Consider the following 16866-nt stretch of genomic DNA (forward strand, 5'->3'; position numbering starts at 1 on the left):
GAAGCTGTTAAAGTCTGGGCTGGATGAGCAGATAGTGAGGTGGATTCAAAACTGACTGAATGACCAGGCCCAGAGGGTCCTATCACTTGTACTTGGGAAAAGAGACTGACCCCCACCTCACTACAACCTCCTTTCAGGTAGTTGTAGAGAGTGATAAGGTCTCCCCTCAGCCTCCTTTTCTCCAGACTAAACAACCCCAGTTCCCTCAGCTACTCCTCATAAGACTTGTGCTCTAGACCCTTCACCAGCTTTGCTGCTCTTGCTCTTCTTTGCACATGCTCCAGCACCTCATTGTCTTTCCTGTAGTGAGGGGCCCAAAACTGAACACAGTACTCAAGGTGCGGCCTCACCAGTGCTGAGTACAAGGGGATGATCACTGCCCTAGTCCTGCTGGCCACACTATGTCTCATACAAGCCAGGATGCTGTTGGCCTTCTTGGCTACCTGGGCACAGTGCCAGCTCATATTCAGCCAGAATACTATAATTCCATCTCCATTTTGGGTTTTTTTTGCCTTTCTTATTTCCTGATGGCAGTGTCGGTGTTTAAGAACTGAACACACATGTTATTCTCATGTATTAGCTGTTGTAACCCAGCCTTCTAGAACAGTACCCATTAGTATCTCATCAGATTGTAAGACATATGTATTCATAGCATTGCTTCCAGAACAATTACAATATAGAATATGCATACTGTATACCATTGTAGATTCTATGAAGCTTTTGGAGAGTATAATGTGAATTAATATTGAACAACAGCATAATTTTCATATTGCTGATCTGTACCATGTATCTAAAACATAATGGATCAGAATATCAATCCTGTGGTAAAAATCTTGAAGCCTTTACTGCAGCTGCATTTTAAGTCTCAGTATGTTAACCATCTTGTTTCACTGCCTTTGAAGGGCTAGTCACATCTCAAATCATGAACCCAAGCAACTGCAGATAAAACTGACTGGGAATTTTCTAAAACTGCACTGCTTTTTAATTAAAATAAACTTTATTAAAAAAATCTTCATGATAGAATTGTTTAAAATCTCCACACCTGAAACTGGTGTAAGAATATGGGATATGAACTTTTTAAGTCCTAAAGTGGCAGAAAATTCTAAACATACAGTCACAGAGTCCAAAGAGATAAAATGCAACTTGTCAGATGAGCAACAGAAAATATTCATGTGTGCAAAGCAAAATATTAGTTTTAACCTTCATCATGTGTCAAAACCGTTCTGGGATGCAGCTGACAGGACCTAACTTACGAAGTTTTGGTATCTGTTAACCTAATATCAAATTTCATTTTCAAAGATACCTGGTGTTTATATACCCAATTTGCTTTTCATGAAAGTAATGTGCTCCAGTGAAGTACATAAGCCCATGTCATATATTTGTTTTTTTACAAATGTTATAACTACTACATGTTGTTTTCCCTGTATATTTCATGTTGCTGAAGCTGGCTTTCTACTATAGCTTCACATTCTGTTTTCTAATATAATTCATGTGTATATATGCTATCTGAGAAGAACAGCTAGTAAGCGAAGAGAAAACACTACCTTGACTTTCAGAAATATATTGGCCTGCAGTGACAACTGAATTAAAGCTCTCTATGATATGGTGAGATTATTTCAAAATATGTGGTACTTAAAATCCCATCCACTAATATTACTGCAATTCTCCTCAAGGAAGGTTTTGACCCGTACTGTCCTCCCCTCATATGTTAAGGGTGAAATGGTGATATTTTAAGGCAGGAATTTGTGAGTTTAGGATGATAATTCTGATACGTGAGGCAAAGAATAATTCAAAAGCTTTGAATCCATTTGTGAAAACAGCTCACACTCAAAACAAATATGAAAGGAAGCAGCTTTTATTTTTAAAAAAAAAAACCCAAAGATTCTTCAAAGATAACATGGTTCAGTAGCTGAGATATTGTTTCAGGAAAAATTATTCCCATAAGACATACATGTGAACATGAGCATTACACAGTGACGAAGATGGAACAGGAGAGATGCTCCAGACTATTTTTCGAAGCTGAACACCAGCAGTGATACTTTTAAAAGTAACTCTAAAGTGCTCCTCATTTTCATTCTTTAACTGGCTATGAATCAGTCTTGATCTTCAGAAGAACTAAGGTCTACTTGATATCTACTGTACATGCTCAGTACTTGTTCAGTCCAACCATAAAATTACAAATCAGAAAAATCCCCAAATGACTTTTTAAGGTTTTAGCCTAAATATACTGGTCTTCTATTCCATCAAGTGCAGAAATTATCCTGCAATGTTTTTTCCTACATCTTACCTTGCCCCTGCATCAGGAGTTTTTAATTTGGCATAAAGGGAAAAGTTCAGCCTTTGCAGTTGTAATTCAATGGCATTGAATATATATGTTTATGTACACAAACTTCTTTACTACCCAGAGAAACTATAATAATTTCATTTCTTCCTAAAAAAAGGAAAAAAGACAAGATTTTAAAATTAAAGTGTTTATGCTGGTCTTGACAACTGTTTTTGGTTAGCAAAGTGACATAGAATCATAGAATCATAGAATTATTTAGGTTGCAAAAGACCTTCAAGATCATTGAGTCCAACCATCATCCATGCCCACTAAACCATGTTCTGAAGTACCCCGTCTACTCGCTTTTTGAATACCTCCAGGGATGGTGACTCTACCACTTCCCTGGGCAGCCCATTCCAATGTCTGAAAACCCTCTCAGTAAAGAAATTTTTCCTAATATCTAACCTAAATCTCCCTTGCAGCAACTTGAGGCCATTTCCCCTCGTCCTATCGCCAGCCACCTGACAGAAGAGACCAGCACCCACCTCACTACAACCCCGTTTCAGGGAGTTGTAGAGAGCGATAAGGTTTCCCCTCAGCCTCCTCTTCTCCAGACTAAACATCCGCAGTTCCCTCAGCCTCTCCACATAAGACTTGTGCTCCAGGCCCCTCACCAACTTGGTTGCCCTTCTCTGGACACGTGCCAGTACCTCAATGTCTTTCCTGTAGTGAGGGGCCCAAAACTGAACACAGGACTCGAGGTGCGGCCTCACCAATGCCAAGTACAGGGGAACAATCACTTCCCTGCTCCTGCTGGCCACACTGTTTCTGATACAGGCCAGGATGCCATTGGCCTTCTTGGCTACCTGGGCACACTGCTGGCTCCTATTCAGCCAGCTGTCAACCAGTACCCCCAGGCCTTTTTCTGCCGGGCAGCTTTCCAGCCACTCTTCCCGAAGCCTGTAGCACTGCATGGGGTTGCCGTCACCGAAGTGTAGGACCTGGCACGTGGCCTTGTTGAACTTCATACGATTGGCCTCAGCCCATCGATCCAGCCTGTCCAGATCTCTCTGTAGAGCCTCCCTACCCTGAAGCACATTGACCCTGCCTCCCAACTTGGTGTCATCTGCAAACTTGCTGAGGGTGCACTCAATCCCCTCATCCAAATCATTGATAAAGATATTAAACAGAACGGGGCCCAACACCGAGCCCTGAGGAACACCACTTGTGACCCGCCACCAACTGGATTTAACTCCATTCACCACAACCCTCTGGGCTCGTCCATCCAGCCAGTTTTTCACCCGGCGAAGAGTACACTTGTGGCGAAGAGTACACTTGTCCAAGCCATGAGACGCCAGCTTCTCAAGGAGTATGCCATGAGAGACAGTGTCAAAGGCCTTGCTGAAGTCAAGGAAAATAACATCCACAGCCTTCCCCTCATCCACTAGGCGGGTCACCTGGTCATAGAAGGAGATCAAGTTGGTCAAGCAGGACCTGCCTTTTGTAAACCCATGCTGACTGGGCCTGTTCCCCTGCTTGTCCTGGACTTGCCATGTGAGCTGTCTGATAACAACTGTCAATGTGAGCGATGAAAGTGAGATGTGTAGCCACTACATTTTATATAGTAGTTATGTTAGCTATTGTGGTTAGGAAGTGTTTGAACAATGCATGATAGGTTAAGTATATAAAATAGATTCATTATATAAAAGGCATATTTAGTACTGTTGTTAATTAGCTATTCCCTTAGACATTTGGACTTTTACACCCTGCTTCTGCCAAGCTGTGCTACTGTATTTGAAAAGGAAGGGACTGGACAAGGTATTTAGAATTTATAGTTAATTGTGATGATAGTTATATTCTTCACAATTGCTACTTGCAGGTTTTTTTGTGGTCTTTGCACTAAATAAGGTATACACTGAATATAATACCAGTGTTATTTTAATATTTTTTTTCCAGGGTTTCACCGAATAACATGGTCATGATTTTTAAGTGACCTTTCTATGTCATACTGTAATTACAGAAGTCAAACGTACCTGACCTCAAGTCTTTTGATCAAGGCTGGTGTGATAACATATAGCACATTCAAAAGGTCATTAAGTCATTACAGAAAATGAGTAGAATTATCTGCAGACCCAGTGCTCAGGAGTGTCTTATACCCTTGATACCTTTAATATGTTTGGAGTTACCAGTTTTATCAGATCACAGTCTCACTTGTTGCTGCACCAAACTTGTTCAATGTCCTTTCTTATTAACAACAAGAAGTTTAATATGAATTCACCAAGACAGGCTGGCCCCTATATTTAAAAACTGATGTTCTTATCATTAATACAGTATAATGAAACAAATAACAATGACTTCTTGGATTCATAAAACAGCTTTCAGTCAAGAGACTCCCAAAATATCTCACTCCATTTTACAGAATGAAGTTTAGACAAAAAGAGGTATTGATGGCTATTGTCAAAAGTGAGTCATATATAGGGTAAAATTAAAGCTTTCTTGAGCTGCAGATTTTATCTGCAGATTTGTCCAAAACTTTTCTTTTTATGACCTTTTAACACTTTAATAATGTTGTACTTCTGAATTTCAAGTCTGAGCACACTGAAAATCACTACAGACTGCTTAGAAGAAGCAGCTACTAGATTTCACCTGTATTTCAGAACAAAGCTTTCAATTCACCTTACTTTAAAGATTGTGATGAAAAGTGGTAAGTACGGCACAGGAGCCTTTGTTCTGAAAAGGACTAAAGCACTCCTCAGTTTGCAAAAATTATGGAAGTAGGAAAAAAGAATTGACAAAAAGTTATTCTCAATGAGGTGTTCTGGACCAAGGTAAACTGTATGATAAATCCCATACAATTTTATCTTTTTTAAACAAAATTATGAAACCTTAAGACATGAGGGTTACTTAAACACTTTGTATTTTTTCATAAAAATTGGTATAATCAAGTATTTGCAGAGCAGTGTTTTTCCTTTGATCTGTTATTGATTGACTGCCACATCTAGCTAAGATTTAACCATATTGGCTATATTGTCACATATAGTTAGCTAATGATCCATAATATAACAGGATGTATTTGACACACAGACAACATTATACATAGTGTTCACAGATGTCTGTTTGCATTAGGTCTTCTGATTATCACCTGCTAAGTCAGGACACAACATGGTTCAGCATAACCCAGAACAAAATATTTCAGACCTATTATTTTCTGGTAAAGGGATGTTGCTTGTTCATGAAGGTATCAAACTCAGCAGTTCTCCTGCCCTATGAATTAGAAATAACATTTATACTTCAAAAACATTAATGATCAGCTTTGATTTGTATCAGTCAGGAAAACTCCAGCCGCACTTAGATAAGTAGAAAACCAACTGTTGTACCTACATTAGGTAAAACTACTGCTGTAAATAACACTGAAACTATTGTAATCCATAGATTATTCCATCCACTGTAGAAAAGGCTTAAGCAAATTTTGTCCTTTTATAAAGCAATATGATAGGTAATTGTGGTTTGGAGCTCTTTAGTTTATAAAATCTACTGTAAAATACTTTTAAAATAATAATTATTTTGAAAATTCAAGATTAATTATATGTGACACTTCTTTTAGAAGAGCATTTTATCATCTATTTGTAAAAGGTAAGAAGGACACTATCTCAAATGTGTTGTGATAAATGTTTGCCTTTTTTTCTTTCCCACCCCCAAACAGCCACTGCAAAGGAACAGGTTAGAGAGCTTTTTTACAGTTTATTCTGTAGAAAAAATGAGCTTTGTAAAGTGATGAATGTATTTTAATTTTCCCTGGGTATGCCTAAGCTGATATAAGCAAATGAAGAAAGCAATACTTTTTCTTCTGAAAAACTTCATCTTTAATATTTGTTAGTAGAAAATTTTCAGATGGATAATTTTACCATGCAAAAAATGGTGACCTATTCATAGTAACATCTGCCATTGGAATTGCCCATGTCATTGGCAGAGAAAAGTATTAACAGATAAGGCAATGTAACAGAGTAAGCATGAAGCAATACTTCACCACGTATCCTTCACCACAGATGAAGGCTTCTTAAACACTGATTACATTCACTGGTAGAAATTTGCTTATGAATTCAGTTCTGAATTAGTTTTTTTCGTCTTTGATCTATCAGATTTAGTAAAATCCATAATTTCTTCTGCTCTTTTATTAGCATTTTATTACTAGGTCCATCTCCATATAGACACATTCTGCCTGTAATTAGGTCATCTCTTTATCTTTTAAGACAAGTAGATGGAGTTCTGTAGGTATGTCTCTGAAACGTGATAAACACAAATATGAAGTTGCCCATAAGGGCATGTTGCCTAGTTGAGACAGCAGTATAATAAAAAGCAGACAGAACATAAAAACAAAATATTCTATATTTCTGACCATCATAGAGTTCATTTTCAAAACAGAATAGACATTCAATAACCTAACCACTTTTATTTAACCACTGGGTCAAGTGAGAAAGATACAGTTGGAGAAAGGAACACAATTTGAATTCAGTAGTACTTTACCGCTTAGCCATTAAGTGTGTGCTGCTACCAGTTTTGCTCCTGGTAGAGTCATAAGGAGAAGAATAAAACATGAGTCATTTTCATGACTACGAGGACTGGCATCTCTACTGCACCTCTAAAAATAAGGATCAAACAAAGATAAAGTTTTAAGCTTAAAACATAAGGTTAAGACATGAAGACAAAGACATTAAGACATTAGATAAAGATAGTAAAATGTTAGATAAGACATAAAGCCACCCTGAAATTTCAAGATGTGATAGGCAGGATTGATCTGCATACTGAGTCAGGGTAGGAATTATACACAACGTCATTTCTTGCAGGGTTTTCCTTGAATAGTCCTTTACTTTAGTATCAAAAAAAATCATGAGTTCTCATTACATGCTGGGATTAAATTATGAAGAGAAGAGATACTTAAATGACTTTGTGCTTTTCTGTGACATACAGAAAGAAAATGTTTTTGAAATGTAGTTTCAAATGGGATCCTTGTTCTTTAAAATAAAATCTACATTTCATGAGGGACAGTTCCGTGTTTATCTTTTGTTGCATTCCAAGATGTGTTAGTTCATTTGAAAAAGGATGAACACACAACAAAAGAAGCATTCGTAGACCTGTATTTATAGCACTTACATCAATGCGCTTCATAGTATTGTGAAAATTGACTACACTTGTTATTTTAACATTATAGTAAGCTCTGCATTTCACCTCAGCCCATTTTTTATGTCCCTGAGGTATTTGTTGAAACTGATATCACAGAATATAGCTGCCAACACCCACCAAATCAAGGATAAACCCCCTAGTTTCTCTCACTAGATCAAATCCCTAGATTCAAACCTTCCTGTTTACACTATAAAAACCTAAACAAGGACTTGAAAACAGTACAGGCAGTAACTCCCCACACAACTTAACACAATGAAATTGAATTCCAAGTAATTGCCCTCAGTCTGTATTTAGCTTTGTTTGTTGCCTCTGCTGCAGTTGGAGCAAACTGTCACAATGCTGTTAAAGATACATATTCTATCAGCTGAAGTCCTGGCTTTTCATATACAGAAATCTAATAAAAGCAGTTATTAACATAGTGGGGCGTGATGAGGTGCAACCACAATAATAGGTACATATAATGCAACTGGTGACAGCTCTAGAAACATGAACGGTGGTAAGGCCTAAAAGTTACAGTTAGAAATATATTCATCACATATCTCCAAAACCAAAAAGCAAGGATGATATTCATCATTTGATAAATGTTGAGAATCTGGGTACTAAGAGAAGGGTACATTGGTCAAATTGACCAAATCAATAAGAAAGACTGAGAAACTAGAAAAGCTGTTAGTGAAATGAAATGCACTGAACAGCTGAAGTATTAAAATAAGATGATGACAAGTAATCTATTACATTCTAAACATACCAAAATATCTAGAATCCACATCTGCAGTAATTGTCAAAACTGGGTGAAAATGGGAAGTGGTGAAATGACACCTCACAAGAAGGTACAGGAGAAAGCAAAAAGGTTGATGTGAAAAACAAAAGGACTGAATATTAAGGACAGCTGTACACTTGAAGTCACAGAGTGTGCTGATAAAGGCAGTGTGGCCTAGAATTTACCTGAGTCAGCCTAGTAAAGAAAATAAAATAAATAAAAAAAGCCTTGTAGAAGGTGATTTAGAACTACAAATGAATAGAGGAGAAAAAGAAGATAATGCGAAAAATTTGAGCTTGGCAATATGCCAGCACAGTGTACAAATGACATTGTGAGTCTGAGGTTTCACAGTGCTTGTTAAATGTCTAATCCCACTTGCCTGTCCCCAAGAATTCAGTCTTCAGTGAGGCCCTAAGCTCTTTTTCCAGTTCATTATGAGAACCACAAGTTGCAGTAGTCCACATACTGAGCTATCTTCATGAACTCTTGTTGCCTTGAATCTTGACTCTTACATCATATTCTAATTTATTCCCTGGCAGAAGCTTAGTCCTTTAAAAATATAATCCGAGACAAGTAGTTTTGTCTCCAGTAACTCATGACCTGAGCATCCATCTACATTATAGGCATCTGATCTGAAAGTACCCTCCTTTTTTCACCATGTTGTGCTTTCTCAGGTTGCCATAATCACCAGGTTATAGGCTGCTCTGGGGTCACACTTTCTTCATTTCAGCCAGGAGGGTTTGCAAATTTACAAAAGAAAAATCAAGGATCATTGAGCCAGAGAAAGATAGCACAGATGTACAGTATTCATTAGGACACTACTTGCAAGGAGGACACCTGAGTCCTGTTCCTTCCTCTGAAGATTTTTTACAAGCAGAAGGAAAAAAATAAAGCCTGCCAGCAGGAGGAGAGAAGGAAATTCACCTGTAAATGCATTATCTTAAATTACTCAATCACCAAATGAATGAAGAATTTTGCCTGTACATATTTCTATTCTGAAATGTGCAAATACCTCTATCAAAAATATACCTCTATCAAAAATATATATCCTTCACATTCCCCACCCTAGCAAGGCAAAACATTGTTAAGAGCAAAGTGCATGTGTAGCATTTTAGGTGGTAGTGGAAGGAGATTCCACATGCCATATCCTCCATTTACATAACTGCAATTTAAACATATTTTTCTCTTTAGCTTGGGATTTAATAAGAATCTGAGATTTAGTGATAAACATGCTATTAAAACACAAAAAATGGTATGGAGACAGACAGAGACTGTTATTACTATGAGCATGCAGATGTTTTCTGTTTATATTATAGTGTGAAGTGCCATCAGATGCTAATTATAGCTTGTACAGTGGTGTTCCTGCAATGCTAGCTATTAACCTTCAAGTGAATCACCAGTTTTTCCATAAGATGCATTATTGTTGCAGTGCTCTGTCTTTATTTGAAAGTATCAATACATACAGCAAGAAAGGTCTTTTTGAATGTGGCATACAGCACTTAGTCTTCAAAAAGAATACGATAACAAACAAAAAGAAAAACTAGCCCTAAACTGAGAATAAGGTATTTAGCCATTTAGAAGTAGAAACAAAACAAAACAAAACAAAACAAAGAAAGATTGTAATTGTAGCATCAGTAATAATGAGTTTTTCAAGAATGCATTTTCTCAAAATGGAGAGAAATACAAAGGAATTTGCAGGAGGAATTTAGCTATTTGAAAGGATGGAAAATTATAATGTACAATTAAGTCCAAGATTAAGCTTGACAAAAGGAAAGGGAAAACTGTACTCCTGGTGCAGTGCAGGAATTCATTATTTAACAAACAAGTACCACTAGCTTGACTAATTTTTTATTAAGATTCACATTTTCTCCTTCTTGACTGAAAACCAAAATGGTATTAGTGCAGAGAACTGATTTATGAGTAAAAGCACATTTGAAAATGTTTTGTTCTTATTCATTCAAATCTTCATATCTCAAGAAATGAGTGTAGGATTGAGTGCACCCTCGGCAAGTTTGCAGAAGACACCAAGCTGAGTGGTGCAGTTGATTCACTTGAGGGAAGGGATGCCATCCAGAGGAACTGTGACAGGCTGGAGGAATGGGCCCATGTGTACCTCATGAAGTTCCACAAGGCCAAGTGCAAGGTCCCACACCTGGGTCAGGGCAATCCCCAATATCAGTACAGACTGGGAGATAAATGAATTGAGAGCAGCCCTGCGGAGGAGGACTTGAAGGTACTGGTGGACCTGGAAAAATTGGACATGAATCAGCAATGTGCAGTTGCAGCCCAGAAAGCCCATTCTGTCCTGGACTGCATGAAAGGAAGTGTGCCCAACAGGTCAAGGAAGGCGACCCTCCCCCTCTACTGTGCTCTCCTGAGACCTCACCTGCAGTACTACATTCAGTTCTGGGGATCCCAGCAAAAGAAAGACACGGACCTGTTAGAGAAGTTCCAGAGGATGGCCATGAAAATGGTCAGAGAGCTGGAACACCTCACCGATGAAGACAGGCTGAGAGAGTTGGCATTGTTCAGCCTGGAGAGGAGAAGGCTCTGGGGAGATCTTATTGTGGCCTTTCAACACCTAAAGGGCGCCTACAAGAAAGATGGAGAAAGACTTTTTACTAGGGCCTGTAGTGATAGGACAAAGGGCAACAGTTTTAAATGGAAAGAGGTTAGATTTAGATTCTATATTAGAAAGAATTTTTTTACAGTGATGGGTGGTGAGACACTGGGACAGGTCACCAGAGAAGTTGTGGATGTCCCATCCCTGGAAGTGTTCAAGGTCGGGTTGGATGGGGCTTTGATCAACCTGTGAAAGATCAATCTAGTGAAAGATGCCTCTGCCCACGGCAGGGTGGTTGAAACTAGATGTTCTTTAATGATCCCTTCAAACCCAAACCATTCTGTGAGTCTATGCTTCTATGAAATACATGAAAATTAACATAACTATTCAATTCACAAAAAAAACATAATCCCAGAGATAAACTACAAGTCATGTAAATGAGTCTGTTTTAACCTTTAAAATATTTCTGTTCATTAAAAGCAAAAAGTGCTGTAACAGTAAAAAAATACATATGCAATTTTTTAAGAACATCTTTAAAAAGGTCTAAAAAGACTTTAAATATTGGTGTTAAAAGATCAAATTATCATCCACAATAAAGTTGTTTTTAAAGTAACATTCTTACAATGTTCTTTTTTTTTTCTTCTTTACGGTCTTTTTAAGCTATTGAACTAGTTTAAATTTTTCAACAGCATTTACTAGATGTCTTCAGACCTTTGAAAAACAATGGTGAGATTTTCAGAGAAGTTTGTGGAGCAGAGGTCTATTTAGCAGCTGAAATTAATAGGAAGTATCTAAATTCCCTGGGATATTTTCAACATATCAAGGTGCGTATCTTACTGAGCTAGGAATAGTCTGTGTAATTTAATTCTATGAGGTCTGAGGGGCATAAACTTTTATGTCTGCAGTTGTGGGAGGTCATCTTCATATTTCTGGTTTTTGAATGCCTTTCTTAAGTGCCATGGGATTAACACTGAAAGACAGTCCTGAAAATCCCATTCTGATAAAATTCTGATTCTCTAGTGTTACAGATATACTTGTGCTATATTTCTACATGCTTCGGTAGTCAGACACAATATTGGTAAAAACATACTATTGTCTTTGCTGCTAAAAGTTTTTAACTTGCTTCTTGTATTCCTAATCTCACATCTAAAATAATTTCTAGAAGATCTCAGTGACTCTGAAACCACTTCTTTAAAGAGGGAAAAATACAAATGGCTTTCTGAAGGCATTTCATGAATGTACTCATGAATACGTTCAGCAGTATAACACCAAAAATTACTGATGCCTCTTAGATGAGGAATGCATAGACAGCTTACCCCCAAATTCAACCTCTTCTTTCTCACCTCACCTTCTCTCATTGACACCTCCGGGATACCTACTGATGACCAGTGGCATGTCATTAAATGGGTTGTAATAGGATTATGAACAAGTGTTTGGGGAGAAGACAATACCTCAGGAAGATATTTGAGTCTAAACACAGAAGGCAATGGCTGCAAGCATCGTGGCTAGGAAATGTGGTTTTCTACAAAGTATTTTTCCCCTAATTTTTCCTCTATTCTGATTGAACAGTGCCACATAAATTTATCTCAATTACTACATATTTCGTGGTTAGTTTATGTTTAAAGAGTTTTTTTTTTTTTAACTGCCATGCTCAAATATAAATGGGAGCCTATAAGCCATGCTAGGTCCCTTCCAGCTCACCTACCACCCTAAAACAGTTTCAGCAAGTTTTAGACTATTGCTTCAGTTGCATCCATTTGATCTCAAAACTTTGGAACTGATTCTGCAGTTGCAAATGTATTAGGAAGAAATAAAATACTTTCATTAATGTTATATGTATCACTGTCTTGAAGACAACCCTGTACAAAGGTGAGGGGGTAAAAAGAAGTGCATAACAGGTACTACTTTATGTTGTTGAATTTAGAAGGCATTTCGGAGCTTCAAAGTTATCCACTTTGTTCATTCTTGTACTTTCAGTTATCTTGGGGGGGTAAGAAAGATGGGGATGGACTTTTTAGTAAGGCCTGTAGCATTAGGACAAGGGGTAGTGGTTTTAAACTAAAGGAGGGTAGATTCAGACTGGATATAAGGAAGAAATTTTTTATGAGGGTGGTGAAACACTGGAACAGGTTTCCCAGAGAGGTTGTAGATGCCCCATCTCTGGAAACATTCAAGGTCAGGTTGGATGGGGCTCTGAGCAACCTGCTCTAGTAGAAGATGACCCTACTCATTGCAGGGGACTTGGACTAGGTGATCTTTAAAGGTCCCTTCCAACCCAAATCATTCTATGATTCTGTGATTCATTCCATAAAGTTTATTATGAGTGCTATAATGGGAGAAGAAAATCCTCTACAAATAAAATGTGTGCTCATACTGAAACTTTCTGCAGTGCCTGTCTTTGTTCAACTAATCACTTACTGAACCCCAAAATACAGATTTTGGATTTTTTTTATTGCATTGATAGAGTATGAGACATAAATGGCTTATAGGGAAGTAAGAAAGTCATATTTGAAATAACTTTCCTATATGTCTTACAATATGTCTAAAAATTGCTTAGCCTTTTGAAATCTCATACACACAGTCATCAAATTTAGGTTTTATTTGTGTTAATTCATATGTGCACCTGCATTTCCTGCCAAGAATTTAAGCCAAACAGAAGAGTTGGATAATTACTTACATTCCTAAACTTAGCCAAAATGATAAAGAATCTTTATTATACAAGCACAAAGTGGAAGTAAAAATAATCACAGCACAGAAATCCATACACTGCAAAACCTGATTTCAGTCCTGTGAAAAATCAGCATCTCCTCAAGCTATCTCCTATTTATTCTAAAGAAGTAACTCTACTAATGAAAATCATGAAAAACACAAAAAAAGATAATTTTCTGAAATTCTCATTAAGCTAAAAGGTAAAATTTAGCTTCTTGAGTGTTAGGGAGCAGCATGAGTAAGGTTGCCAAGAGTTAAGAGTGACAGCAACACCAGTAAGGGGCAGCATCATCTTAAAAAAGGGTGCAGTCTGGCTGTACCCTGCTGAGGCAAGCAGAGCAGGGCTGGTGAGAGTAACTACTTCCCTTGACAATCAACTCATCATCCAACAAATGCAAGATGATGAGTCATGTCTGAGGGGAGCCCAGCCAAGAAGTAAGGATCAGCAAGGTGCAGGGCTTGGCACAGGCTTTCTTGCTGTCCTGGTTTCAGCTGGGATAGAGTTAATTGTCTTCCCAGTAGCTGGTACAGTGCTATGTTTTGGGTTCAGTATGAGAAGAATGTTGATAACACACCGATGTTTTCAGTTGTTGCTAAGTAGCGTTTAGTCTAAGTCAAGGATTTTTCAGCTTCTCATGCCCAGCCAGTGAGAAAGCTGGAGGGGCACAAGAAGTTGGCACAGGACAGAGCCAAGGCACCTGACCCAAACTGGCCAACAGGGTATTCCATACCATGTGACGTCATATCTAGTATAGAAACTGGGGGGAGTGGGGACAGGGGGAATCACCACTTGGGGACTACCTGGGCATCAGTCAGTGGGTAGTGAGCAATTGCATAGTGCATCACTTGTATATTCCAATCCTTTTATTATTACTATTGTCATTTTATTAGCGTTATCATTATTAGTTTCTTCTTTTCTGTTCTATTAAACTGTTCTTATCTCAACCTATGAGTCTGACTTTTTTTTTTCCAATTCTATCCCCCATCCCACTCGGTGGGGGGAAGTAAGTGAGCAGCTGCACGGTGCTTGGTTGCTGGCTGGGGTTAAACCATGACACCTGCAAACATCTTTCAGGTGAAGGCAGGAGTTGGGAGTCTGGGCTGCAACGGAGCCCCTGGGACACAGGTAGGAATGGGGGGGTCCCAGGACAGACAGTTATGGTCTATTGGTGCACTGAGGGTCCTGACTCCGAAAGAAAATCCTCTAACCAGAAATTAAAATAGATGACAAAGAGGTTCCTTACAGCTTAAGCTGCAAGTTTTCAAACTAAGCATTCCCCAAAGCTGAATGAAACAAAATGGTAAGCTTTGTGCAAGAAGTTTGACCTTTACACACCCAAAATGCTGTAAATTTTCTTTAAAAAAAAAATAAGCCCCCAGTCCCATACATTTCAAACTGTACTTTTTCTGTTGCTGTTTGTTTCAGCTTCTGTGTTGTTTCTAGAAACTGGTACATTCTAATGAATACGGAAGTATTTTTTTCATGTATGGAATCTTCAGTGTTTTGCTCACAGAGCAAGAATTTAAGAATTCCACTGGCACTGTAATTCAGATTTAGAATGATGCTTGCTTTATTTCTTTGTTAACTCAGCTGTTTTAGACATCTTTTGTTAGTTATATACCAACATAAAACATTGGAAGTACTATTTATATTCATCTGCTTGATGAACAGTGTAGTTATTTCATAGATCTTCCTTTAAATCATACTGAATGTCACTTAAGTACTCCATCTTACCACATTTTGTGCATGTTTCTTTCCTTGGCAATAAGATTGAAAGAATATAAATAAAATAATTTATTTTTAATGGTGGAAAGTCCTCCTAAATTGCTATTATCACTTCCAGTTAATGAGCACTTCTCCTACTGGCAGGAGAAGACATTGAGGACAGCATTAAAGATGGTTGTAATGAAATGAATTAGCTACCCAGCTTCTGTGAATATCTCTACAGGAGCAAACAGAAAGTACAGCATGGACTCTGGTTCAAGGACTGAAGAGGGACAAAGCCTTTCCTTTGCCTTTTGGCACTTCTAATACTATAATAATCTTCTCTCAGGAACCCCAAGACTTTTATTTGTTTGTTTAGTTGGGTTTTGTTTGGTTTTGAGGTGTTACTGGCAGCAGACAAAAGATTTGTTTTGGACTCTTTCATCATAGACCTAAAACAAATGGGATAAATAGTCAATGAAATATTCTAATTCATGTCTGTAGCTTGAGGAAGGAATCATTCTCAAAAAAATCATGGCATCTTCCAGAAGAGGAGCAGGAAGGTCTACCTATAGAAAATACAGATTATGCATCCAGGATAACTACATCAAAACAAGCTATTAGAAAAACATTTGGTATTACCAATATCTATCACATTAAATGAGTTTTATTATTGTAACCAAGTTTCTAGCACTTTCTCTGTATTGAAGTTTCTATAATTTTGCTTTCAGTGTTTCTGTACTGGTTTATTGTGCTACTGAAGCAATCTCTGAAAAGGCAAATGTGGAGTTTAACATAATATCAACTCACATGACATAGTAACCAGTTCAAGTTTCACAGTTTCTAAATTTTGGTAGTTTTTGCTGCTGAACATGTTACATATATTTTCAAACAGATTTAGTGGGGGTTGTACCCTCATAGATTTTTAACCTTCTCATCAGCAGAATTTTATTTTGTTAATTGAATTATGATGGAGTTGGGGTTTTTAGCTTGTTTGCCTGTACTTTAGAAAGTTAGATTTTGTTTAGGGTTTGGTTTGGGGGGGGTTGGGAGTGGGTTTTTTTGGTGTTTGGGGTTTTTTTGGTTGGTTGGGGGTTTTTTTTGTTTGTTTGTTGTTTTTTTTTAAATAAGTAGCTGTCCTACAAATAACCAGACATTGCACAGTATTGAATGACATGAGTAAAATGTCATAGCAAAATACAAAGGCCCCTCTACACATTTAAGTCTTATTTTCATAAAGTATGTGGTGCACTGATTTTGCATCAGCTCTCTAAATGGGTTGAACTCCAGTCAGCACAGAAAGAAAACTCTGTTGATGTATAGGGTTTTGCATCAAGTTCAATCATCTACTCTCCAGCTTGGTTAATTTCTTAATTTTCACTGTTAATTAATCATACTAGAAAAAATTATCCCCAATTAGCAGTTTATGAAGCATTGCTGATAAAAGTCTATTGTATTTTCCATTTAACAAATTCCCTTCTCTATTTACCTGCAAAACAAATTTAGAAAGAGGATGTTTGGCATAACAAAGTACTACACAACTTCTCCAACATCCCTACAGCACACACACAAAGAAGAAAGCCCCCCAAACTTCTGTATGAGAAAATTTTGAGCTATGGCAGTTACCAACAAGGACTCTTAAATGTGAACACATTGCAACAGTACTCCAAGTCAGTGTTGAGTTTCAC

Source organism: Haliaeetus albicilla, chromosome 8, assembly GCF_947461875.1.
Source record: "Haliaeetus albicilla chromosome 8, bHalAlb1.1, whole genome shotgun sequence".
Lineage (NCBI taxonomy): Eukaryota > Metazoa > Chordata > Aves > Accipitriformes > Accipitridae > Haliaeetus > Haliaeetus albicilla.